Raw genomic sequence first — 26976 nt, 5'->3', positions numbered from 1 at the left:
TGATGAAGGGTGGGGATGAATTCCAGTAGAAAAGTCCATAGGTAGGACATGGGCTGAGGGGTCATGGACAAGGAAAAGAAGACCACATATTTGGCAACATCTCATCCAAATCCAAACAAGGATTTCACAGATAAGGAAACTAAGGTCCATAAGGAAAAACTTGCCAAGGAAAAGACAATGAGAATGAGAATTATCTGAACCTGGGTCCTTCGATGCTAAATCTTTGGCACCTTTTCCACCCCACAGAGAGGATATTTAATTGTCCTGTCTGGTTCAGAAAGTATAGGTTTTAGGATGATGCTTTTTCTGTCTTTGGAAGGGTTTCAGAGAGAAAGGATGCAAGGGAAGTGTGAAGACACGAGTTAAACATGTAGGAAGATGAAGATACTTTCCTTCTGAATGCAAACACTATTCCTGCTCAATGAACCACCCCAGCTGCTCCCAGAAGAGTAGGAGAAGAACCTTTGCCTCCTGGTGTGATGCTTCAGGGACTGGGGAATAAAGTGAAGGGGCTGTTTTGCAGAAACTGTAAATTTTGGATCCCATCTCTGGACCTATCTTGGTCACTGAGCTTCATTTTCTTTCTGCTATTGGGCTCATTTTACTTCCTGTCAAAATGAAGTTTCTCTACTGTAGGCAACAATGTCCTATCCTTTTAATTAAAGAAAAATTCCTCTGATTTACAAGTCATTTAAATAAGGCCGGACCTTAAGGAGGAACAGACAAGAATAATGTGCTGGGGCACTTGTTCACTTAAGGAGTTGATTGTTCTCAAAGAAGAATTTATCTTCATCAATTCTCACAAAGTGACTCCAAGTCAGAGAACAAGGCCTACGGGTCCAGCCAACTCCTGAATTAGGACTTTCTAGGAACAAGAGGAAAGAGAGTGTTTCCAAGAATGATCTCTGATTTTTTTCATTTCCTCTCTGTTCTCTTTTTATGTTGTTGCTGAGCTCATTGAAGGCAAAGGAAAGAAAGGAAGCCCTTTGAAGGCTGTGGGATTCTGCAAAGACAAAAATGGCATGAGACTGAGCCCTGGTCTGCGGTCAAGAAAACCTGAGTTCACAACCAAGGTCAGATGCTTACAACTGTGTGCCCCTGGTAAGTCATTTAAACGCTCTATGCCTCAGTTTCCTTGATTGTGAAATGGGAATAATAATAATAGATCCATTCTTGGGTTTGTGACAATCAAATGAGATAATATTTGTAAATGCCTTATGTCTGGTATACAGTAGGCACTTATTTTCTTCCTCATTAGCTTCAACTTTGGATAGAACACCTTTGATGAATGCCCTGGAGAACCCAGGTATCATGTAGGCTGACCATGCCAGAAAGGGTTGAGTCAGTATCTCTGAAAGGAACGTCCAAATAGAAGTTATCACTGAACCATTTGAATATTCATTGCCAAAAACCAGATGAAGTGATCAAACAAATGAAAAGATCTCAAATAAAGGGGAAAATATACATAATATCACATTGAGCTTTTCACTATGGTACTCATATGTCCAAGAAAACTAGTTTTTTTCTTATTGGCATTTGTAATGAAAATAATATTCAATTAAAGTTGATTTTAAATGTTTTATTTTAATATATTGCCCACAGAGGTCATGAACTTTTGCTTATAAAGAAGGCCTGCATATAAAGTATGAGTTTTGCTATGGCTAAACTGGAAGATTGGACATATTAATATTTTTAAAAATCCATTCATTTTCCCCTTCAACACTGCAGGTCTTCAGAATAGGCTTTTGGAAGTTACAGAGGACAGAGAAAGTATAAACATGCTATCTCCTTCACGGGATTATAGTAGTCAGAACACCTAGCTTTAATGTGGGACATCAGGCTGATTGGCAATAATGTTTTCAAAAGCACCCTCAATATTCTCCTATTATAAAAGCACACATGTTGTAAAAATAAAATCTTCTAGCATTTAGTTAAGAGAGCAGATAGGTGGTGTAGAGTATTGGTTAGAGTATTGGTCCTGGAATCAGGAGGATCTGAGTTCAAATTCAGCTTCAGACTCTGACTAGCTGTGTGACCCTGGGCAGGTTACTTAACCTTACTTACCTTTATTTCCTCATCTAAAATGAGCTAAAACAGAAATGACAAACTAGCATCTTTGCCAAGAAAACTCCAAACAAATTTATGGAGAATCAGATGCAACTGAAACAATCCAACAACAAAATGAATTGTTCGGACACAATCACAAACACTATTAGGTAGCAAGATGAATTGGGTAGGTGTCTCTTGTATTTTCTTTTTCTTTTTTTATTTATTTACGGCAATGGGGTTCAGTGACTTGCCCAAGATCACACAGCTAGGCAATTATTGAGTGTCAGAGGTTGGATTTGAATTCAGGTTCTCCTGACTCCAGGGCCGGTGCTCTAGCGATGGGTGGGTATTTCTTGATGAAGGCAACCAAGAAAGAAAAGGGTCTTAGTTTAATCCTATGTGAAGATAAGCTGATGACATTAGGGAAGTTTAATGGGGAAAAGAGATGACAAAGAGAAGGGATACAATGGCTGTCTTCAGGGATTTTAAAGGATGTGTGGAAAAAGGATTGGACTTATTTCTATTTGACCTCAGAAGAAGGAATGAGCACCATTAGATGGGAGTTTCAAAGAGACCAGTTGAGGCCTGATGTTAGGAAAAATTTCTGAGTAATAAGAACTGTTCAAAAGTGGATCAGACTGGCCCTGGAGGAGGTCACTCCCTCTCACTTGAGAAAGAGAGATGACTCCTTGTTTGGTCCCAGAGATCCCTTCCAAATCTTAAATCATGTCAAGCTATGAAAACAGTTGGGAAAGAAGAAGAGATTGAAATCCCTAAAATCAATATTTGGGGAACGTTCCTGGAGCAGTCGGGGCTCCAATGTACCCATTTGATGTCTCTCTGACCTGACTGAAACCTCTTGTTCTTCAACATTTTTTTGGCATGAACCCCTTTGGCACTCAAGTAAAAGTGATGGACCACTTCCTAGAATAATGTTTTTAAATGTCTAAAATAAAATGCATAAGATTACAAAGAAAAATATATGAAAGTAAAGATGATTTTAAAAATAGCAATTCCTAGACCTCTGAAATATTTTCACAGGCTACAGATCCAGAACAAATTTTACACCCCCATTTTCTTACATCAAAGCCAAATGAGCTATCCAACCTCTTCCCTTCAACCAAATAACTTTTGCACAATAACATGTAATTTCTACCTCTTTCATGAAATGCACAAAAATCTTCACGTGAGATGTCTCCCATGAATCTTTTGATTTCAGTCTTCCTTATTTCCCTTTATGGAGAGGGACTCCAAATTCTAAACCTTCCCTCCATGGAAGACTCGCTCTCCTTCATTGAGCCCTGGTTCACCTAAATGTTTACCTTTGCTATTCCAAGTCCATTAAATCAGAGAGGGACACAATTCTATTGGCATTCTAGTCAATAATTTGGGATTTCTAAGATTAAAGTCATTAATTGTCCATGACCTTTAATCCATTCCTGCTTTATAACCTTGGGAGGTAGAATAATAAAAATAACAACCACGATAGGAATGATGAGGATGATGAGAAGTAAGAGGAGGAGGAGGGTGATACTGGGCACATACTAACCATTTTGCTGGAGCACTTAAATGTAAAGCCAACATATGCCTCACAATTTAAGGAATGATTGCACTAATCACTGGATAGAAATGTAATGGCATATTATTGGACTATAAGGCATGATAACCATGGACAATTAGAAAAAATGTGCCAAGATATGTATGACTGGCTGCAGAGCAAAGACTAAAAGATACAGAATGACTCCAGACATGTAAATGGACACAGTACAAAAAGGCATTAAATTCACTTAGATGAAAAAGGACTCTATTGATTCTGAAATATCAAAATTAAAGCATGTATCCTTATTTCTTTTAGAGGAGATAAAGTACAAATAGAATTTTTAAAAAGAAAAATATACTGCTGGTAGACAATTTTTCAAAATATCTATTTTTCAATGTAAATAGTGATTTCATACCTTTTTTTGCTTTTCTTTGATAATTCGCACATTTTTTAAAAAGTCATCCTTCTGCCAAGGCCAGGGACCAGTTTTATTTGCAGTAACATACATTTTATGACTAAATAAATTCATCATAAATTATGATGACAGTTTCATCTTTTGGGTACTTTCCCCATGATTTATGGACAGGGAACTTTTATCTCTAGGGTATTACATGACTGGTATAATAAAAGTAACTGAATTTGAGTTAGTTATTTTTGACAGTGAAGGTGAGTTGTACCTGGGATTACTTTCTCTGAACTTGTTCTGCCTTCTAGGAATGAATGAATGAATGAATGAATGAATGAATAGAAAAATAAAAACATATTTGCTATATATCAGGAAGTGATCCAAGAGATGAGGATATGAAGAATCCATAAGAGATGCAATCCATCCCTGCCTTTAAGTAGCTAATATACTGATAAGGGAAGAGAATAGAACCAGGATAGTAGTGACTGGAGAAAATTTTGTGTGAGGAAGTCACAGAGGTGGGGAATGGAGCCACAAGGCAATCTTCTAACAGCAATGGTCATCTTTTGACTATAATGCGCAGACTGAGCAATGGGTCCCATGGCACTCACATTTCATCAAGCAGGAATTGCTTTGACTATGTGGTACCTTTTCTCTTACATCAACTGCATTTAAACATCCTTGTTTCTAAAGTTAACCACTTTGGAATTTCATTCTAAATACATGTGTAATAAGAAGTTTATTGATAGCCTCCCTCTCAGGGGTCTGCTGGAGACTAAACAAACTGATTCCTGAGAGTTGATTGTTAAATTTTTGGTATGATTATTCATGGATCAGAAACTGACATAGGCTATAAATCAGAGCTTTGTTTATCATTTTGTTGACTGTTCAGAAATTGATAGTGTTAATAATGTAAATTAATCTGAAAATATATCATTCATAATTTCTGGAAAGTCACTTATTAAATATTTACCATCACAGCCCTGCCTCCATCTGATCCATTCTTTTGTTGTCTCTCAGGAAAAAAAATCATCATTAACTGATTTAAGTTCTACTCAGCCAGCATTGTGTTGAACATGGAATTGATATTCAGCTCCTTTCTGAGAAGGCAGTCACCAGTGACTGTCCCATTTTTATGTTGTTTATTGGATGAGTTCCCATGGTGTTGATGATTTCAGTTAAAGCACATTTCACAGGTGATTATAAATGAATTTCTGTATTAAATGAGCAACTCAATTCAAGGGAAGCCTCTCTAGATCATTTGTCCTGGTCCATTTTGGAGAATAAAAGGCTTCCTAAGAATAAACGATGAATTTCAATTAAATAAGTATACTTTCATGAATTTATTCAATAAATATTTACTAATGATTTCTATTACATTACCATACATGGTACTACTTTCAAAGAAATGTGGAAACTGAGTCTCAGAGAGGTATAGTGGATAGGTCAATGGATTTGTAGTCACATGGAAGAAGTCTGGGTTCAGACCTCACAAGCTATGTGACTGAATAAATGAATTGACCTCCAGGGGCCTCAGATTCCTCATCTTTTAAGTAAGGCATTTAAGCTTCCTGACCCCACCAGAGTCTAAGTCTGTGATTCTTCCCTTGCTCCTTCTCTCTGAGATCTTTTCATGTGTCATCTTCCCTCACTGACTTGTAAGATTCTTGATGGCACGGACTATGTTTTCTCTCTATTCTTAGCATTTAGTACTTTCCTTTGAACATTGCAGTTGCTTAATACATTTGACTGATCAAATGAGTCTGCAACAAAATAGTTATTAGAAAGTGTGCTTCCTGACTCTCAATCCAAAATTCTCTGAATTGCATTATAGAGTTCTTCCCTTAGGTGAATTGGAACATTTTTCAGTATCTGATGAATAAGAATGAATAACTAGAAGGTGCAGCATCTTGCTATCTAATTAGGTCTTACAGTTTTGAGCCTTGGACCTGCAGTGAGGCTGCCCCATTAGAGGGAAGGGGAGGTTCACCCTTCGGAGAATAGATTGTATCTGGGACACAGCAGGATTCTGAAGGAGGGCTCTCCCCAGGTGAAAGGAAACCAGAATGTGTTGGGCTAAGGGCTTAATTAATTGTAAGCCAGATCACAATAACTCCTTTCTGGGTTAAAAATGATTTTTTTTCAGTCTCATTCTCCTTTAATATAAATAACATCTCCAGGGAGAAGAGATGTCACTCCACCTATTGATCCTATACATACCCAACATGACCTAAATCGATTCCTCAAGCAACATTAAAGCAGTAGATATCTAATTTGATCTTGGCCTCCAAACTTCCAAAGAACTCATAACATAGTTATATCTGTTCTGCCCTTAAAAATGGTCAAGGTAGATTCAATAATATCTGAATAGTCATTCGACTGTTCACCTACTGCTGTTTATGGAAGTTGTCTCTCTCGTTATCGTTCCTTTTCAGATTTTGCAGTGGAAGGAGTGCCAGATCTGGAATCAGGAAGACTCAACAGATGAATTGAAATCCAGCCTCAGACAATTCCTAGTGTGATCCTGGGCAAGTCACTTAACACTGTTTACTTCAGTATTTTCATCTGTAAAATAAGCTAGAGAAGGAAATGGCAAACCACTCCAGTATCATTGCCAAGAAAGTCCCAAATGGGGTCACAAAGAGTCAGACATGACTGAAATGACTGAATGGTTGTTGCCTTTATGGACTACGGATTAGCTGAGAAATTCAGTTGTTTTAGTGCTACCAGTGACAAAGAAATAATACAAAGAACTTCACAAAATATAACATATTTCATGAGCTTTTTTGGTGATGATCTTCTGACCTTTTCCATTTGGTTTCACAGTTATAGAATCTTGAATCTCAGACACCATCTAGTTCATCTCTTAAACCTAGCCAATAATTTTTTTCTATAACATATATGGCCAATTGTCATATAATCTTTGCTTGAAGACCTTGAACAAGGTAGAACCTCCTCTTGCCACACAACATAGCTTTCAGATGACAGTTAAGAATAGAAACAATCAAATAAAAAATCCTTGAAAGGTATATATTTGGTTTTTTTTATCACCAGCAGCTATTTGAATGGCTGATTCACAGTAAGAGAGTGACAAAGATGGAACCTATTGTTTCAGTGGTAGAGGGGACACCTACATGAAGAAAATCTCCCTACATTTCTCTGAAATGTAATGTCTATGCATAGCTGTCACAAATACTGAGAGGAGTGACATTCCCTGAAGTAAGCAGTGGAAGTTATCTACTGGTAAATAAAACCTCCTAAAAATTAGACTTATCCAAAATAGAATAAATTAACTCAGGGTTTTTGATCACTAAAAATCTTCAAACAAAATTTAAATGATTTAAAGTATCTTAGGTATAATGTTCTTGTTATTGTGGTAGTTTGGATACATCTATAAATTCCTTCCAATACTGTAATTTTGTGACTACAAACAGGTTAACCTTAAAATAAAATTGAGGTATTTTCTAAAACAAAATACAAGGAGGAGAAGACAGAAAGGTATAGATAGAAATTTTTCTGAAAAAAAAAGATCTAAGGGTTTTAGGGGATTGCAAAATAAACATGAAAGTGAAATATTATTTGTGAGGTCAAAATATGAATATCTTGGACTGCATCACAAAGGATGGAAAGAAGACTATCTTGTTATCCTCTCATCACTACAGACCTTATCTGGAGCATGTGTGTTTGTTTCAAGAAGGTTCAAGAAGGATCTTGATGAACTTCTGAGTACACAAAAGGAGTGAACTCGATGACATGGGTTCCTAGTGGGCGGGGATAAGTTGGAGGAACTGGAAAAATTTGCTTGAACAACAGAAAACTAAGGGCGATCATAAGAACTATGTTGAAGTATTTGAAAAGCTCCCCTAGAGGATAGATGAAATATGTTCTGTCCAGCAACACAGGATGGAACTTGGATCACATAATGAGAGATTTATAGCTAGAAGGCACCTGATAGGTCACCAAATCGAACCTTCACATTTTAATACATGAGAAAAAGAGGTTGGGATGTTCAGCAAGTGCTATCCTCCGTCAAAAACCGAACCGGTTTTCCTGAAATCAAGTCCAATACTCTGTTCATCATACCAAGCTTCGGGGATGGAAGAAAGAAAAAGGACAATTACTTTGGTTTGATATCATGAAAACTTCCTAATAATCAGAACTGTCCAAAACGAGAATAGGATGCCTGGAAGGAAATGATTTCTGTATGCACTTGGAGTCTATATTCAATAGACTGGATGCCCACATTTAAGGGGGATGTGATAGTCGTGCTTCCTTTCACATACGGGGTCAATTACTTCCATGATTCTGTGAGATTAGTTGGAAGATAACCCTAGTATATAGGTGGAACATCATTGACATAGTTTCTTGGGCAGGTTATCATATGGAGAATGAATCATTTGAAAGGGCCATTAAAGAATATAAGAATATAAGTTCCAATCTTTTCATCAGATATAAAAAGTCATGGGAACTAAGGGGATTTCCCCATAGTCTCAGAACTAGTTTATAGTATTGCTTGGGCTTAAATTCATGTCTGTTTTATCCCGACTCAGTGTTCATTTTGATTCTAAGACTTTTTATCCTGGGGTCTATGAATATTTTAAAAACATTCTAGATAATAATCTCAAAATGATTAATTTTCTTACTAAGCCTATGCATTTTAGTTTGTGAGTTTGAAAACATTTTTGAGATTCTCCAGACTTCCAAAAGGGTCCATGATGCACAAAAAGTTAGGATAACCTTGTACTATACACCATGTTACTACAATATCATATTAACAACTGCTGGGAGTTAAATGTAGAGAAGCAACTGAATTTATTTACTACTTAGTTTAATTCAATGAAATTCAATTAGTTTTGATATACCATCTATTATGCACAAGGATATATGCTAAGTGTGAGAAATGAAAAAAATCAAGATCCCCTGCTCTCACTGGGCTTATAGTCCACTCTTCTATATGTTAACAGTCCAGCAGTTTCAAACTTTTAATTAGGGGATGTTATCTTAAAAGTATAAGAACTTCGGAAAAACCAATTTTAACTTACACAACTATCTAAAGATGAAGATTTGTAACTGGGAAGCAATTATCTCCCTTCTTAATATGGCATGAATTTCATTAAAGGGTATTTTTTTTCCTATTATAGACACCTAAATCATTTTACAAAGGAAGGAAAAGGCCACTTATCTTCTAATGAGGCTCTGTGTGCCTTATTATTGCCCCTGAACGTACATATTTTAATTTAAAATGTCGCTAAAAGATATCTTAAAAATAAAGTTGAAAAAAATAGCATTTATGCAATCATAATTAGAATTTTTTTTCCATTTCTCAGGCTTTGAAAACATACACATACAGCCACAGAAAACAAAGGAAAGTAAAACAAAGTTTGAATACATTTGGCAACCTGCCTGAAAACGCTGTTTCTCTGGCAGCCTTTGTTCATTACTATAGAGACTAGCGAGTGTCTCGGAGGTGACTGTGTTGGGATGGGGACAGTGTATTGATCCAGGGTTTCTTTTTTGTATATACTTTTCATATAAGCCCAAAGAATTATTTTGAAATTTGTCTTAAATATTCCTTGTAGTTTTTATTTTGGGATCTCTTTCTGGGAATGAATGACGGATTCTTTCAAGAGTTTGTTCTAGGATATTATGGCATGTTTTCTATAATATTGTCTTTTTGGTAGACCAATAATTTGTAAATTATCTTTCCTAGATCTGTTTTCCAGGTTAGCCACTTTTGCTAAGAGGTACTTTACATTTTCTTCTATTGTCTTAACTTTTTGGTTTTGTTTATTGGAATTTTCAAGTTTCATAGAGTAATTAAGTTTTCATTTGTCCAATTCTAACTTTTAGGGTTTCGTTTTTTCAGTTAATTTTTATGTTTCATGTTTTCCAGTTGGTTAATTTTACTTTTAAAGGAGTTGATTTCTTATATGGCAAATTTTACTTTTAAATGTATTGTTTTCTTCAGTCAATTTTTCATAATTCTAATTCATGACTCCCATTTCTTTTTTCCATTTTTTCTTTTTCTTCTCTGGTTTTTAAATTCCTTCTTGAGTTCTTCTAAGCCATCTTTTTGGATTTGAGACCAATGCAAAAATTCTTTTGTGGCTTCACAAGTAGGACTTCTGTCACTGCATTCCTTTACTGAGATGGCATTTTTACCATTCCTATTAGAATAGTAGTTTTTATGGTTAGCAGTTTTTTGTTGTTGTTCATTTTGATAATTGAGTTCTGCTATTGGGGCAAAGAAGGCACAGTCCCAAGCTTTTATGGCTTACTACTTGCCTGTGGCCTTGCCCATAGTACTTCAGGTGATAGAGGCTTATTTCCTGCATTAAAGTAGCCCAACCCAGGTCCTCCTGTTGCACCAGCAGTCCCAAGGCTTGAATTTTGTCTTCTGAGCTGGGGATGGGACTGTCACTTCTGACTTGCTTCACCTCTGGCTGGCTGAGCCCCACCTGAGCTAAGCTATGACAAGAGCCTCTTGCTGGCTTTCCAGCTCTCCTACCTCTGATGAGTTATACTCCATTTTTACCTATGTGAGGCAGACCTTTATAATATCTTGAGTTGAGAATTTGTTTCACTTTGGCTTTTTGTGGGTTCTTTCACTTTGGGATCTGTTGAAAGGTTTCATTTAAAGTTGTTTTGGGAAAAGTTTCTGTCCATAAGACTATGGATATAGAATCAATTGATATTTGTAGATAAGTAAACTGAGGCACAGAGGGGTTAAGTGACTTGCCCATCACAGAACTAATAAATGTCTGAAAAAGGAATGGAACCTGTCTTCCTGACTCTAATTCCATTGGTTTATTAACTTTCCCATATTGTTTCTCAGATCACATATAAGCTCTTTGGGGCAGCTAGGTGGTGCAGTGGAAAGAGGACCAGCCCTGGAGTCAGGAGGACCTGAGTTCAAATCCAGCCTCAGACACTTACTAATTACCTAGCTGTGTGATCTTGGGCAAATCACTTAACGCCATTGCCTTGCAAAAACCAAAAAAAAAAAAAAAAAAAAGCAAAACAGTCCTTTGTGGGAAGCAAATCTTTCGTGCATTACATTTATTATATTTCTAGTATTTAACATAATATCTGGTCCATAGAAGATGTCTAACGCTTGTGGATTGATTATGAGTATAATATATATAATATATATATATATTATACCTATTCAATTAAATTTGTAAATTTCTTGAAAGTTGAGATATTTCAATTTTGGTTTTTTAACCCAATTCTTGAAGGATCATGCAAGTCAAGTTAACAAACATTTAGTTAATATTAATTGATGGCTTTTAAAAAGTGGAATCAGCTGCCTTAATGTGAAAGGTTCCCCCCACTGGAAGTTTTCAATAAGAGACCTGAAGATCATTTGTTGGATATATTATAATGAGAATTCCTTTCATGTATTGGTTAGATGACATAGATACTGAGGTTCTCTCTGATTCAATAAAATGAATCTCTCCTGAAACAAAGATATATGTGACCTATAGGGAGGAGAAGAGGAACAATAATAGAACTCCAGATAAAAAGTTAGGAGGAAATTTATGATTCACCTATAATTGCAACAAATTCTTCCCTTTGAAGATGAAAGAATTGAGATCCTAAGAGTTTCAGTGACATCTTTTTTTTTAGCAAACAGACCCCCAAATGGAATATGCCATTAGAGTCTAGATGTTTTAGTGTTGATTGGGGCTTGGGCTGAGTCATTAGCTTTTAATGTCCTTCTCGCAATATCTTAAATCATAATCTAAATAACATTTGCACATATTATTTTTATTTTATAATTTTACTTTATTAAAAAAATAACAAGAGACCCATTTTGCAAATTATCTTTCCTCTACATCATTTATCCTCTGGGCTGATTCAAGAGTCTTTGATCAATCTTTCTTTACACTCTAGCCCAGAACCTTTAAGAAGTGCCTAAGAGCATGCAACGCACACTTTAATCACTTGGAGTCCTTACAATCAACAAGGGAAATAGTATTCATGTATTACCTTTAAAAGCATGGAGTATTTTCCTTTTATATATCTACATATTGAGAGGAGGCATGAATTTCCACTTGTCAATTCAGTTTTATGGCTGGATATAAATATTGGATCACATGTTTTATACATTAAGTTTGTGACTGGAATTCTTTATGGGAGAAATTTAATTGGTCTCTTCATATAAAGGAATTGAAAAATTAAAACATTTCTTAGAAAAATTCAAGAAAAAAACAATGCATTTGCTCATCTTGAACTAAATATTTTGCCTATAATCTCTTTGTCTTTTACTTCAAATCTATGCATCTATAAACAATGTCTAATGAGAACAACAGATATGTCATTAACAGTTGTCAGCACCAGCTAATTTGCTTTTCACACTAACTCTGTAATGAGAGTTCTCTATTCACTATTATCTCCATTTTATAAATGAGGAAAATGAGGCTCAGAGCAATCAAGGTGTTTATATAGGGTCAATTAGATGTTTCATAAATGCTTCGGTGGAAATGAATTTATTTATGTCTGAGGCAGGATTTGAATCCAGATCTTCTTAATTGCAAATTTAATACCCTATGCCCCAGAAAACACTCATTATTAAATAGTTATTAAGTTCTAGTCATGTCCTTATTAGATACCCTAAAGATGTCAAGAAAAGCAAAAGATGGTCCCTATTGTCAAAAAGCTTAGTCTAAAGGAGGAGATAATCTGTAAATAATTAGTTATGAACAAGATACAGATGGGAGAAAACAGAGAAATCGACAGAGGGATGTTGTTGAGAATTTAGAGGATTGGGTAAGTCTTCCTGTAAAAGATGGGATTGAGTTAAAGTTGAAGGAAGGAGGTGATAAGGAGGGAGAGACCATGCCACAGTCAAGAAAAATGCTCAGAGTAATGCCTAGAGTCATGTCTTGCTCAAGGAACATCTAGGTGGCCAGTGTCACTGTTCATGAAGTACATGAGATGGTAGAAGATCTAGGAAGCTTGGAAAGGTAAGGGGAGGCATGTTATAAAAGATTTTGAACTCTAGAGGATTTTTTATTTCCTTCTGGATGTGAGAGGGAGCCATTGGAACTCATTGAGTAGAGAAGTGATATATTCATACTTGTACTTTAAGAAAATCATTGGGGGGGGCGGCTGGGTGGCACAGTTGATAGAGCACCAGCCTGTAGTCAGAAGGATCTCAGTTCAAATCCAGCCTCATACACCTAATAATTGCCTAGCTGTGAGACCTTGGGCAAGTCACTTAACCCCATTGACTTAAATAAATAAAATTAAAATGTCAATTTGATAATTGAGTAGAGGGTGAACTGAAGTGGAGAGCAGCTTGGGGCAGGAAACCCAGACAGCATCCACCCTCCTGAAAAAATCAAGTTATGAGGTGATAAGAGTAGTGACAGTATATGAAGAAGAAAGGCAACATATGTGACAGATAGTATGTGGACATGTCAGGACTTAGCAATAGATTGCATATGGCATGTGTGAACATGTGTGTGATAGTTAAAAAGTAAGGATGACACCTAAGTGGTGAGCCTGGGAAACTGAGGGGACAGTGTTACCCTAGCTTCCTTTTTACCTTATATTTGCTGGGCATAGAATAAGCATTTATAAATGATTGTTGCCTGGTTTCAACTTGAAATCACAATAAGATTGCAAGGAACCATGGGAGTCTCTGACATGGCTCTGAATAATAAATTATTAGGCACTAACATTATTATTATCTCTATTTTCTAGATGAGAAAAATCAGCTTCATGGAGATTCAGTGATTTCCCTTTCATCAAAGAGCTTAGTATTTTCTCAGACTCAGGACTATTTAAACCAGATAGTTCCATGACTGGCTGGCACAAAATAAGTTAACTTCTGGTCACAATTCCAATATATAGAACCCCAATGGGCTCTTGAAGGGCAGAGGGAGGACTAGAGAAACTCTCACTTTGGAGGAGAGTGGGAACTCCTTTCCACAAATACTTATTAAGCACCTGCTGTATATGTGCGAAGAGTGGTGCTATTAGAGACACAAAGATAAAAGGTACCCACCTCAAGGAATACTAGCTGAATAGCAGTAGCAGTGGGGAAATAATACCCTTTATCCTGCCTAAGAAATAATGAATTGAGCCATGTAGAATCTGGCACACAATATATCAGTAGAAAAAAGGATTAATAAAAGGAGAAACTTAAGACTAAAAGTGTGAAAATATGGTTAAACTGTAGCAGGGAAGGGAGAGGTCAAGGAAGGCCACTGAATCCCTATAGTCAGTCATCTTAAGAAGACTGGGGCTGAAACTACTTATATAAACACTTAAATTACTGAGAAACATTTTGTTAGAAAGTCTCTTCTAGTCACCCTTTTTTCTATCTGTCTAATAAGAGACATTCTAAAACACTGCTTCTTTTTTCTAAAAGTTTCCTGAATTCTGGCTTTTACTTCAATTAAATAAACTACCTCAAATAAATAAACCAGAATGAAAACTAAAGAGGGAGTTAAACTTTTATTGAAAGGTTAGACATTTTCCCAACTGGGGGCTCTAAGCTATTGTAATTGTGTTAATCCCTTTCATTCTGGGATAAACTGTAGCAAAGGAGAAAGGGATTATTGGATCATTATGACTTGAGTATCATTATATTGTCTTTAGGTTAAAAGCAAGTCAACTGCTGGAATGATCTGGTTGATCAAATTTCAGAGAAAGTTTATGTTGGAAGTAGAGGGGGTGATGAGAAGGGAAAAATTTATACTCTCCTTTTAGAAAGAACTGGGGGGGGGGGCGGCTAGGTGGCGCAGTGGATAGAGCACCAGCCCCGGGAGTCAGGAGTTCCTGAGTTCAAATCTGGCCCCAGACACTTAATAATTACCTAGGTGTGTGTGGCCTTGGGCAAGCCACTTAACCGCATTTGCCCCATAAAAACCTAAAAAAAAAAAAAAAGAACTGGAGAAAACGTCAGCAATGGGCTCTATATAATAGGTTATAAGATTGGAGTCCTAACTGACTAGCTCTGTCCAACATTGCACCTCTGGCCAGTATTACAGATGGCATCCCTGGTCCACACAGGCATTATGGCAATCTTCTCTTCATCTCTTTCAAATCTCAGCAACTCTTAAAAATGCTCAAAGATTTTCTTGCTTAAATCTCCGTTCAGTTCAATATGGCCTTAGGTCCTTCTATTGTTTTCCCTCCTTGAGTTGCTCTTCTCCATTTGCCAACCTTACAATGTGCATCTGCCATGGGTTAGACTGACATAAGCTTCTAGGCAGATTAGGAACCCACCTTCTGAATTCTTCATTCAATAGAAGACTGTTTTCTTTACACTCAGGAAGGCTTCCCCCCTAAGAGAGACTCCCACATAACCTCTGTTTTAAATGTTTGTAAAACAGGGCTTGTTCATCAATTTGTGACTCTTGGAGTCTCAGAGTTGGAAATGGGCAACTGAACTAAGTTATAGTAAGGAATGCTTTTCTTTAAGCTATTCAAAACCCAAATTTACTCTGGAGACAAAATGCAGCAGGATTTGAAAGTTACTGAATTATGCCTGTATCAATGTTAGCCTTTTTCCAGTACTGAAGGCTCTGAGGAGCTCACTAAACTGAACCCCCTGTATCCTGCAGATATGGAGCCTGTTTTGCTGGAGGCTGAGTAGATTCTAGTGGGATCTGAGCCTCTGTCTTAGTCTGTGTTCAGATACCACTGGCTCTGGCTCTGGGATGGATTGCATTCTTTATCATAATACACCAGAGAAGTTGTTTCAATGTTTTCCCCCCCACAGTTGCTTTTGCTTGAGACACTGTCTCAAAATTTGAATTCTGATACTTAAGATCATAGTTTTAGATTGAGAAGGAACTGAAATTATCTGACATAAACCCTTCATTTTACAGATGAGGAAATTAAGACCCCAGGAGGTTGTTGCTTGCAAATGTACTAGGCAGCACAATCCAACATCTAACTCCAAAGACAACGCACCACATTGCCCCTTAATGTCTACGTGACCTTTGACAAGTCACTTCTGTCGTTAGGGTCTGAGCATCTTCATTTGAAAATAAAGAGTTTGGAATAAATGATTTCTATAACGTCTTTCAGATTGAACTCCTGTGATTCTAGGTTAGTCTGTCATGGAACAAAAGGGAAAAGAAAAGATCTGGAATCCTTTTAGCAGATTCATCCCCTTTAATGGTGTGTAGAATGAGACTAAGGCATCATGTCTTTCTTTGTAGTTCCATAGACTTATTCAGAAGACATGCCAATGGATAGCAAATACAATCTCCTCATTTTATGAATCAGAATACTGATACCTGACTTAGAGAATGACTTGTCCAAAATTGTAGAAGTACAAAGCATCAGGGCAGGGATTTCAACCCATGCCCTCTGACTCCTGTTTACCCATATTATTCCATCTCCCTAAAAGATTTAAAACATTCTTTCCTGGAAAGAAGAAGGATTGCTACCATAGATATGATGTTCTCTCTGCTTCATTAACCATACTTGAAAATTAGAAAGACAGACTTTTGCACAAGTTGAATTTAGTGTGATTATACATGAAATGTGAGGATGACTAATATTTTTATAATTAGAAATAGGCAAGTGTAGGCTCACACTTCCCCAAATGGATATAGATACTGACTTGAATGCAAAATGAAAATGGGAAATTAATGATTATTTTTATAGCAATTTATATCTCAAATCATCCTTAATGAGAATATATCTTTTCCAGTGGACTGGACTGCGAGAAAACAACACTACATATAGTACAAGGCAACTTTCTTCTGTTAAAATTTTCCATTATTTTCTTTAGATTTGAAACAATGCAAGTTTTGTGGAACCCATATCTGAATTAGACTTGATCATTTTTGGAAAAAAGCTCTGTTAAGAGCCTAGCATTTAAGGGGTCAATAAATATATATCTTCTCTTTTGAAAAATGAACTGAAAAATCCCTAACACGTTCTGAGATATATGTCCTTTTAGAATTTATTTCGATGAATTACTGAACACAAATTTGGAACACCGGCATACTCAATTACAGAATCTCAGAGATATGTTAGCAAACAAGGATTGGCTGTTTTTCACTCCTCAATTAATATAAAGGAGCAGGAAAATGAAAGAAGAGAGGTTTGATATTGTGGAGAGGGCATTTCTCATTCCTCTAAAAGCCAATAATTAAAAAAAGATAGGGCTCTTTCATAATCCAAAAATAAATGGACAATTGAAGGCAGCTTCTTAAACTGAAGATTGTGATTCTAGGAACTAGTCATGAAGGGAAGTAATGTAAAAAATAATATTCTTTGGATTTGTTTCCTTTTCTCTATTCATACAGTCTGCCTTAGATTGAGCTTATTTTAGCTCACTTAGACTAAAGACTAGCTCACTCTGCCCCTGTGGCCCCTTCCTCTGATTGGTGGTTCTTCCAAGAATCTTCATTTTAAGGAGGAAATATGGGCCACCTATCCCCTCTCACCTTCAGTCATTATTCTATTCATTTTTCCCTTCAAAAATCCAGCCTGGGTACCAGTTCTCACTGCTACCGGTCATAGGTTTGCTTCCCTCATTAGAATGGAAGTTCCTGGAGGTTAGGGACTGCGTTTTTTGGTTTTCTTTATCATCAAAGCACTTAGCATGATTTCTAAATTAATACTTAATAATGCATTTTGATTTGACTTGGCTTGTGACCTCAAGAAGCTCACATTCTAATGGCATAAAGAAAGTACAAATAACTAGGATGGCCAAGTTTTTAACTAGCCTCTATACAATTTCCCCATTTAAAAACAAAAAGGACTGTAAAATTCTTATACGGCATCTAAGTTTTATCTCAGCTCTCTAGGCATGAAAAATGTGAAATATAAAAGGTAGCAGGGTATAATGGAGGGAAGCTTTGTCATAGAGTTAAAGATCTGAATTCAAGTTTTACCTTTGTAATATAATATCCAGGGGACACTGGACAAGTCACATGATGGACCAGGTTGCTATCTAGGAATATCAATCATAGGCAAGTTATTCCTTAGGAGAGGTGGGGAGAGCTCCTTTCTTGGTCATTCTCTACATAGATGTAATCATATATCAAAACAAAATAGTATATTCTTTTGAAATGAGGGTGGCTAAAACCACTGATGCCATGATCTATTCAGTAGAAAAATATGTAAAAGTGAAATTATATATATATATATATGTATTGTATATATATATATATATCACTATTACATTTTACATATATATTTAAGAAGTGTAACTCTATCTTCTCTACTGGCTACTATATTCATGAGAGTTCATGGAAAATGGTGTAGTAGTAATTAATCTGTATGAAGAGTTTAAGGGCATGTAGCTGAATATATCAGCTGCTACTTGCTTCTTGCATATGCTTGATCCTCCCCCTTTTGGGATCTCAGTTTCATCATCTATAAAATGAATGGAGAGATAAGATGACCTCTTGGGTACCTTTTAGCCCCAGGTCATATCTATACCTTGCAATGGAAGGCCAATATACCTATGTGCATTACTGAGGGGTGTTGAGTCACTTCCCAGACATCATAGTTCAGTCCCTTTCTGGACTCCCTCAATCTTCCCCCACATGAATGTTGAAGGGGCAGGAGACATGGAAGACAAGAGAGACCAGTTCTCCCTTTGTACACCAAAATCTCCAAGGTCTCCCTTTATTGATCCAAATACCAGTGCTTAAATACCTCCTCAGTCTCTGATCCACTCCCACTCCCATGGCATTTAATAAGATAAGTCTCTGGTGCTCAAGGACACCAGGTGAAGATAGTTTACAATGCTCTCATACACAGTAGTCCCTAAAAGAGGAGCAGATTTTTGAATTAGACTAAGGGAGTCTTTCAGCCCTGATTCCCTTCTCTAATTGCTCCAGAGAGCATGGAGATCTCCCCCCTGGCATCTAAGAGGGTGTGCCATTGAAGTGCAAGGTCTGACAGATCCTAATAAGCTAGAAAGCCTTTGTGAATGGGCCTAGACACAAAACTTTTGTTTGTTGCATGAAGATCAGCTTGGCCAGATAAATTTAGAGAAGTTTATGGCCAGAGGATTTGTCGCAGGCTACACAGTGGCTGATATAAAGTTGGTACTTTAAAATGTTTATTGAATGAGTACATGGGTGGAGGGAAGATTTGGGGAACAAAGAAATTCATAAACCATTCTATTTAAATGAAAATTTGCAATTCTTGAAGAGACAACATTGAGAAAGTGTCAAGACCCTGGCCCTTCAGTGACAATATGAAGAAGAATTTTTGGAGAACTTTTTCAGACACTTGACCATGCCCAGGTGGATCACAGGCTGCCAAACCAAAATGAGCTATAACTCTTCCATGACCTTCTAGTTAAAGAAAACTGAAACTCACCCATGGTTCTCCAGAAATGGAACTATACATAGTCCAGAAGAATGGGTTTTGTCTTGAGTGGTCTTGAGGTTCGGCTACTTCTACTTTGGGGAATGATTTCAATCTGATTTTGAGCAGGTTCCTGAAATGATCTTAGCTGTTATGATATCTCAGCAAGGATTTGAAAGTCACTGAAGGTAAGAGCTGGAAGCAATAGTGGGGATCAACCCCTTTATTTTGCAAACAAGGAAAAGTGAGGGGAAGAAAAGGAAATGAATTTGTCCAGATCCTTAGAGTTAACAAACGACAGAGCCAAGATTCAAACCCAGTTCATAGGGATTATAGTATGACAGTATTTGTTCCTGGAAAGAACCATTAAGGCCATTTTATGCCACCCCTTCATTTTATTGATGAGGAAAATTGAAGGGAGATAGTAATTAAGTAGGCCAAATATAAGTCATAGGATGATCATAAAATTTAGAAGAAGAGGGACTTATGAGGTGCTCTAGCTCAGTTAAATAAGAGGAATCTGAGACAAGAGAAATTACTTGTCTATGTCAATAAAGGAAAAAAATAGATTTGAACCTAGATTCTCTAACTCCAAAACCAGAGTTCTTTGGAAAATGGGTACCAAAGAGCAATGAATGACCCTCCAAATTAGGGACTAGACATCAGTAGGACTTTCCTGAGCACTGTATAAATAGTTTGTACATGTTTGTTATTGTTTGGAGACATTCCTGGGAATAATTCAAAATTGGCTCAAGTCTATTTCTGCTTTGTCTCTTGTTCACTGCACAAGTAGTATAAAATCAGCACAGACAGCAACACTTCTCAGGACCAAGGGGGTATTGGGGGTTTGGCGGACACGTCAAGTGTGGAACTTGTCTACTGAGGAATCTGATGGCAGGAGCAGAGAAGACGCACAGGGTGCATCTGAAAAGACTGCCTCAAAACAAGACTTTTCCTCTGACCAGAAAGAATGGTAAATGCTAGCAGTTTGCAGAACAGCTTCTGGGCCTGTGGCATAAGAACCATTTTTAGTAACTGTCCCCATTAATATTCTTCACTGAGTTCTGGAAGAACATCTGTGTTTGTGACCAGAATTGGGAAATGCAGGTGTGGGTGAGAAGCCTCTGAAGGGCTAAGAGAATGATGAGTTGAGTTTGATGTGGCATTGAGAGTCAACATAGGGGCCACATCCCTTGACTGGAGGGGGGAAATCTTAAAAAGCATAAACATGTTGGGGCCAAAACTGAAAATACGATGGAAATACGATGAGCTGTGACAAGCCATGTGAGATTCTATGAGAGATAGAGAATCAATCAATTTACCATTTATTATCCATCAATTATATATGACTGTGTTTCAGGCATCATGCTATCATCTCCATTTTAGATAAGGATAAGAATTCTTAAGAACATCCTTAGAGGCTGCTAGGTCACACAGTAGAAAAAGTGCTTGGACTGGAGTCAGCAAAACTCATCTTGATGTGACCCTGGGCAAGGCTCTTCACCCAATTTGCCTCAGTTTTCTCATCTGTATAAAGAACTAGAGAAAGAAATGGCAAACCTATTTAATAGATTTGCCAAGAAAATCCTAAAGGATGTTGCAAAGCGGTGGACACAACTAAACAACAAGGATCCTTGGGTATCTTAAGACATAATGTACTTTATTAAATGGGGGACTTGACTTGAAAAGGCTTGTTTTCAATCCTGCCTTAGATATTTATAAGCTGTATGACACTGGGATAGTGATTTAATTTTTTATAACTGTTTGCTCATTTATAAAATGAAGGAATAGGACTTGATTCCCTCTAAGATCCCTTCAAATCTATCATCCAATAAAAAGCATGCCAGACTCATCGTAAGAGACAGGAACAACTCTCACCTTTGCCCTTTACTAACTATGTGCTAGTGGATGAAATACTTCACTTCTCTCTCTCTCTGACCTCCAGTTCCCTCTTCTGTAAAATAGGGAACCGTTGCAATACTCACTTTTTAGGGTTGGTGGGAGGAACAAATGAGATCATGTTTGCAAAGTATTTTGCAAACTTCAAGTACTGTACAAAAGTAAATTATGATGGTGGTGGTAGTGGTTATTGATTGCATATAGTGGGTTAAATAGTATGTCACAACTTTACATGACCTTAATCTCCTTAGTTATCAGCCATGGGACTCAATGTAGTAAATGCAAATGTTTGCTAAGAAGTAGACCCAATCTGATTTTCTCTCATAGGATCCCAGAGTTGGAAGGTCTTCAGAACATGTGAGTCCTGATATATCTAACTAGAAATCCCTTCTGCCACAACTCCCACAAGCAATTACCTAGTCTCTCTTTGAGGACATCAAAGTTAGAGGAACCCAGAACTTCTTTCCTCTGGGAAGTTCTTACGGTAAGATGCTTTCCTTACCTCAAGTCATGGTGATGAACACTCTACAGAATTCTCTTAACATTATTCTCTCCATGGCACTAAGCAAAACAAATCTCAACCTCTTCTACTCAAACATATTTCACACAGTTAAAGGGAGGTCTCAGGCTTTGGCCTCCATGCCTTCCCCTCCCTACCAACATCTCTTCTCCAGACTAATCACTCCCTCTCCATTCCTTGCATTGATTCATGGTCTTGAGGCACTTTACCATCCTTTGCAGGCTCATCTATAGCTGATTAATGAACTTCTGAAAATCTAGAACCCTGGAGAGAACACAATACCCTAGATGACTTCAGACAAATAACAAATACAACAGGACTTTCATTGACCCAGTCTTTGGTGCTCTCCCTCTCTTGGTAAAGCTACTTATTTTATTTTCCTTTTTTTTTTTGCTGACTATAATACCATCATTGAATCCCATAGCCCTGTCCTGGGTGTTGTCTCCCACTTAATTCAACCTCTTATTGCATTATCTATTTTTGACAACCACATAAAAGTTTTGACACTAATCAAGCTTGGAATCCACTAAAACTCTAAATGGTTGTCCCCAGGGAAAGTACTGTATAACCGCACCTCCCACATCTTGGATATGTCAAATTAATTCAAAGGATCAGCTTCACATTAAATTGTATGTTTGAAAAATCCCCTCATTTACATTTCTTCCTATTTGTTGTTTGCCGAGGCTTTGTTGGGATAAAATTCTGAGTGGGTCCTTTTTCATGGTGGTGCGAATAAGAAACTTAAGCAAAGGACACAACTCATCAGTTGAGGAAGAGCTGCACATATTGTGGCATGGGAATGAAATGGAATATTATTGGATTATTTAAAAGTCATAAAAGGAAAGGTTTCTTAGATAAACCTAGGAAGGTCCTCAAGAACTGATTCAGAATGAAGATGCCAGAACAGGGAGAACAATTTATGTAGTAACAACAATATTGTGAAGAAAAACAGTTGTGATCAACTGTTAAGATCAACACAATGACCAGAGATAATTTCAGGGTACTGATGATAACATCCTACCCATCTCCAGGCCGAGAAGTGATAGACTCAGTTTCTAGAAAGAAACACATTTTTGTGATATATAGTCTTTGGGAATTAGTTTTTATTGACCATGCTTATTTGGTACACCCATTTTCCGTTGATGGGACTAGTTGGGAGAGGAAAAATAACATTATTAATTTTTAAAATATAAAAAGCCATTTTTCATCAGATAAACAAAGAAATGCAAACCTAAATAGGCCATGGGACTGGATCACTAGGGCAACATTGTATGACAGTTTTTTCTCTATTCATCTATTGTATACAAGGAGTAATTTAAGCAAAATAATTTTAATAAAAGGTTATTTGTGTCATACAATCTTGTTTTGTCTTGGTTTTTTTTTTTGGTCAAGGAAATGGGGTTAAGTAACTTTCCCAAGTTACACAGCTAAATAAGTATGAGTGTCTGATGTTGGCTTTGAACTCAGGTCCTCCTGATTCCAGGGCCAGTGCGCAGTACACTGTGCCACCTAGTCGCCCCTATGTCATTCAGTTTTGATTGAATATATAGGGAATCTGACATCGAATAATTAACATAATTCTTTCTAATTTTTCTCATTCAAATAGAATAGCACAATTATCCAATTTAATGATGAGATGTTAGTTTTTAGAATTTTATTATTTTATTAGTATAGTCCAATAAAACAGCCAAGTCTTGCACTTCACATTATGCGTGCATATGAGTGGCAATGTAGAAAGAAAAAAATGAAATGGAAAAAACCCATAAAATTAATAGAATGGTAAATATTCAGACAGTAGGCTGGTTTAAGGAGGAATATGCTAACTTCCATTTCTATCTATCATGTTGTGTGAGGATTTATTCCTGGCTTGTAAGATCATTTTGCTGGAATTGATTTTCAATAGAGATTTAAGATGCATCCTTAATGTTCATCTACATTAAGTATATGACAGAAAATGGAGGGGGAGAAAGGACTGTAGCAACTAGAGTGGAAAAATGCAAGTAAAAGTGTGACTGATAAATTTGGGAGAAACAAAGCTCATAGCTTATCTAGAGGCTTCCAGGATTGGGGCAGCAGCTAAATCAAAATGTGCAAATTAAAAGTATAATTCTTACTTGTTTTCAGTTTCCTGAGTTCATTATAATAACTATTATTGCTCCCTTATCAGGTTTTACTTCCCCAAAAATATCCTTATATGACATCAAGGTGCAGCCTCATTTTACAGAAAATGAAATGAGAACAAAGAAAAGTACAGGCATCCTCTAAAGGAGGAGGGAACATTGGAGAGTTCTGAGATCATGGGACTTGAAGTCAGATCTGATCCAGTCAAGAACCTTGCCTCCTCTAGGAAATCTCTCTAATTCTTTGTGAAATAAATACAGGGACACTTCTGCCCTCTATTAATCAGAGAGATTGGGAAGATTCGATGAGACCTGATTGTGCAGGAGCATTGGGTCATTTCCTTAGAAGGCCCAACATTTGCCTTTTTAAACTTCAGAGTGGAAGAGTGAATATTTCTCACCAAGAAGAATATAAAAATTAAAATAATATAATTATAATAATATTATATAATATAGTAATAAAATAATGTAAAAATTAAAATAACCTATAAGTCAGAGGTAGACACTGTAAAATCCTGAACTTGGTCTCCAGACATATTTTCTTTTGGACCAGTTGTACCATTTCAATGTAAATTTAGAAGGGCCAAAAATGAGTCTTGCTTATGTCTTAATAATAGAATATCTTGCTCTCCTCTTCCCCTTTTTTGTACTTGATTTATGATTATTGTTAGAGGGAGAAATTCTCTCTATCAATGTTGATCAACAACTTCTTTACATACTTATAAGGGGGCCTGGGCCCCTGATGAGGGATGTGACTTTCTCAGCTTGAGGCAATTCAGAAGTGGTAGAGGTGGGGCTTGAACTTTAGTTCATTTTAGCTTTCACGATGTCTTTTCATCATATATATATATATATATATATATATATATATATATATGTATGTATATGCATATTGTGTATTATATATAAATATACAGAATATTTATATATACTATATACAATATGCATATAAACCTACATATGCATATCTATGTCCATATGCGTGTATACTTCCTGGTACATAACAATTGAATTGAACTTAACTGATGTCAATGGCTATATAATCCCCTGGAGATCCCTCTGGCCCTAAGCAGGTGCAATGATTTTGAGGTGAACTATAACGAATAAGCTCCATAGATCAACATTCCATTGAATATTGGACCTATTCAATCTTAGGACTTGTCATAATGGGCCATTATTTCATTTAGTTTCTATGGATATGCCTAAGAGAAGGAACATCACTTCAGGTGCCATAGCAGGAATGGCATTGGAGAGTTCCTAAAGATGCTCTTTGGCTATCCAGACATCTACACCCCAAATTGTCTAGATCCTATGCAATGCTACCAAGAGGACTTCAATCTGGCCCCATTGTTTCCATGTTAGCACAAACCCAGGAAGATGTCATTGTTCGCCATCTGATTAAATATTAGACCACTGTTATCCTGTGGGCAACAACTATATATGGGGATACACAGGAATTTTAAAAAGCTGAATCAGTCCAAACAAATTAGCTACATAAAATGTTCTGATATGAAATATTAACACCAAATCTTTGGATGCCCTGACAGTGCTCGGAAAAGGAAGAAAACAGCCACAAACATCTTTTAGTCATTTTTTGATAAAATCTCACACTTTTCAATGACAAAGCTGAGGCTAATTGATAAGCTGTTTCATTAGCTTTATTTTAATAGGAATGTTCCAAGTAAAATCTCCAATGGATGCTGAAATCTTGGAAAGGTCTCGGTCTCTCTCTCTCTCTCTCTCTCTCTCTCTCTCTCTCTCTCTCTCTCTCTCTCTCTCTCTCTCTCTCTCTCCTTACCTCCCTCTCATTTTTCTCATTTTTCTCTTTCTCCCCTCAGCAATTTCTCTAAGCCAAGGGCCAGTTTGAAAGGGAGAGATGGTAAGCCAGAAACTACTATGGGCAAATGCTCTTTCAATCAGAAAGTTACTGGCTCCCTTTAGAATGAATGAAGCACATTATCTGTACTGATTTCTCTGTGGAGACGGCATGATGCAGTGCACCATTAATTGGTTCTGAAGCAATAGGACTGTGCTTCAGAGCCTAACCCTGATACTCTCCTCTTCTGTGATCTTAGAGAAGTTGTTGAACCTCTCTGGGCCTCAGCTTCATCTAATGAAAAGTTAAAAGGTTGGCCCAGATGGCCTCAAAGCCAGCTCTAAAGTCATAAGCTTGGAGGACATGTTTATTTTCCCTCCCTTCCCTCTCGGAGAGGAGGGTTTGTTTTGTCCAGCCCACAGTAGCTATTTTAAAGAATCATCAACGAGAGTCTGCGTAGATGTCTAGTTGACGTAAATCATCTAGTAGATCCTTCTCATTTGACAGAGGGGGAAACTGATGTCAAGAAAATGTCATTTAAGGCAACAATGATGGCATTTGAAGCCAAGTTCTCTTTCTCAGTCAGGTCTCATCTTACTGTGCTGCTCTGCCTTTTGTCAATGCCGTGTGTACGAATGAACTCTGTCTAAATCATTGGAAATTATTTCATTTTGCTGCCAACGAAGGGCAATCCTTATCTCCTTCAGTCCTTGTTACCAAACTTGGACTGACTTCCCACAAAATAAACAGTTTGGTGGATGGAAAAAAATTGATATTTCAGATTGATTATAGGAGCTACATTTAATTGAAGAAATTAAAATCAGCATTAAGGGACACTAAGAATCTTTGTGTGTCTCCTTCCCTTTGCTCATCTGACCTCTACTCCTATTCCTCATTCAGCAGGAAGTTTTGTCATGGGAAACTTGCTATACATGACTGCTTAGAAAATGTATCAGTTATATCTTTATCAAGAGATTGTTGGAAAAAAAATAATGGAATGATCCATTCTGCATCTAGCCAACATTCATTTATTTCTTTGAAATATGAAGTTTGAGTATCTCCCCATTTTTCTATGTAAATTGTCATAGGATTATAGATAAAAGGACAACAATTCCATCTACCTCCCAGGATTGTTATTAGTATCAAATGTAATCTATTTTAAAGGGCTAAGACAATGTCTGGTAATAGAAAGAGCTTGATAAATATTTCTTCCTTCTTACCCTTCCCTTCAAATTGGAAGGAACCTTGAATTCCACCAGTATGCCACCTCATTTTATAGTACAGAAAACAGAGACCCCCAAGAGTAAATGATTTACTTGTGAGTCA

The 26976-nt window shown here is 36.9% G+C and overlaps 1 protein-coding gene across 1 annotated transcript in view; it reads right to left on the bottom strand.

Annotated features, from left to right (window-relative positions):
* Positions 1-26976, bottom strand: part of PRKG1 (protein kinase cGMP-dependent 1) — a 1157583-nt gene that overhangs the window by 393458 nt on the left and 737149 nt on the right.

Source organism: Macrotis lagotis, chromosome 4, assembly GCF_037893015.1.
Source record: "Macrotis lagotis isolate mMagLag1 chromosome 4, bilby.v1.9.chrom.fasta, whole genome shotgun sequence".
Lineage (NCBI taxonomy): Eukaryota > Metazoa > Chordata > Mammalia > Peramelemorphia > Peramelidae > Macrotis > Macrotis lagotis.
This window is presented reverse-complemented; position numbering and strand designations above follow the sequence as displayed.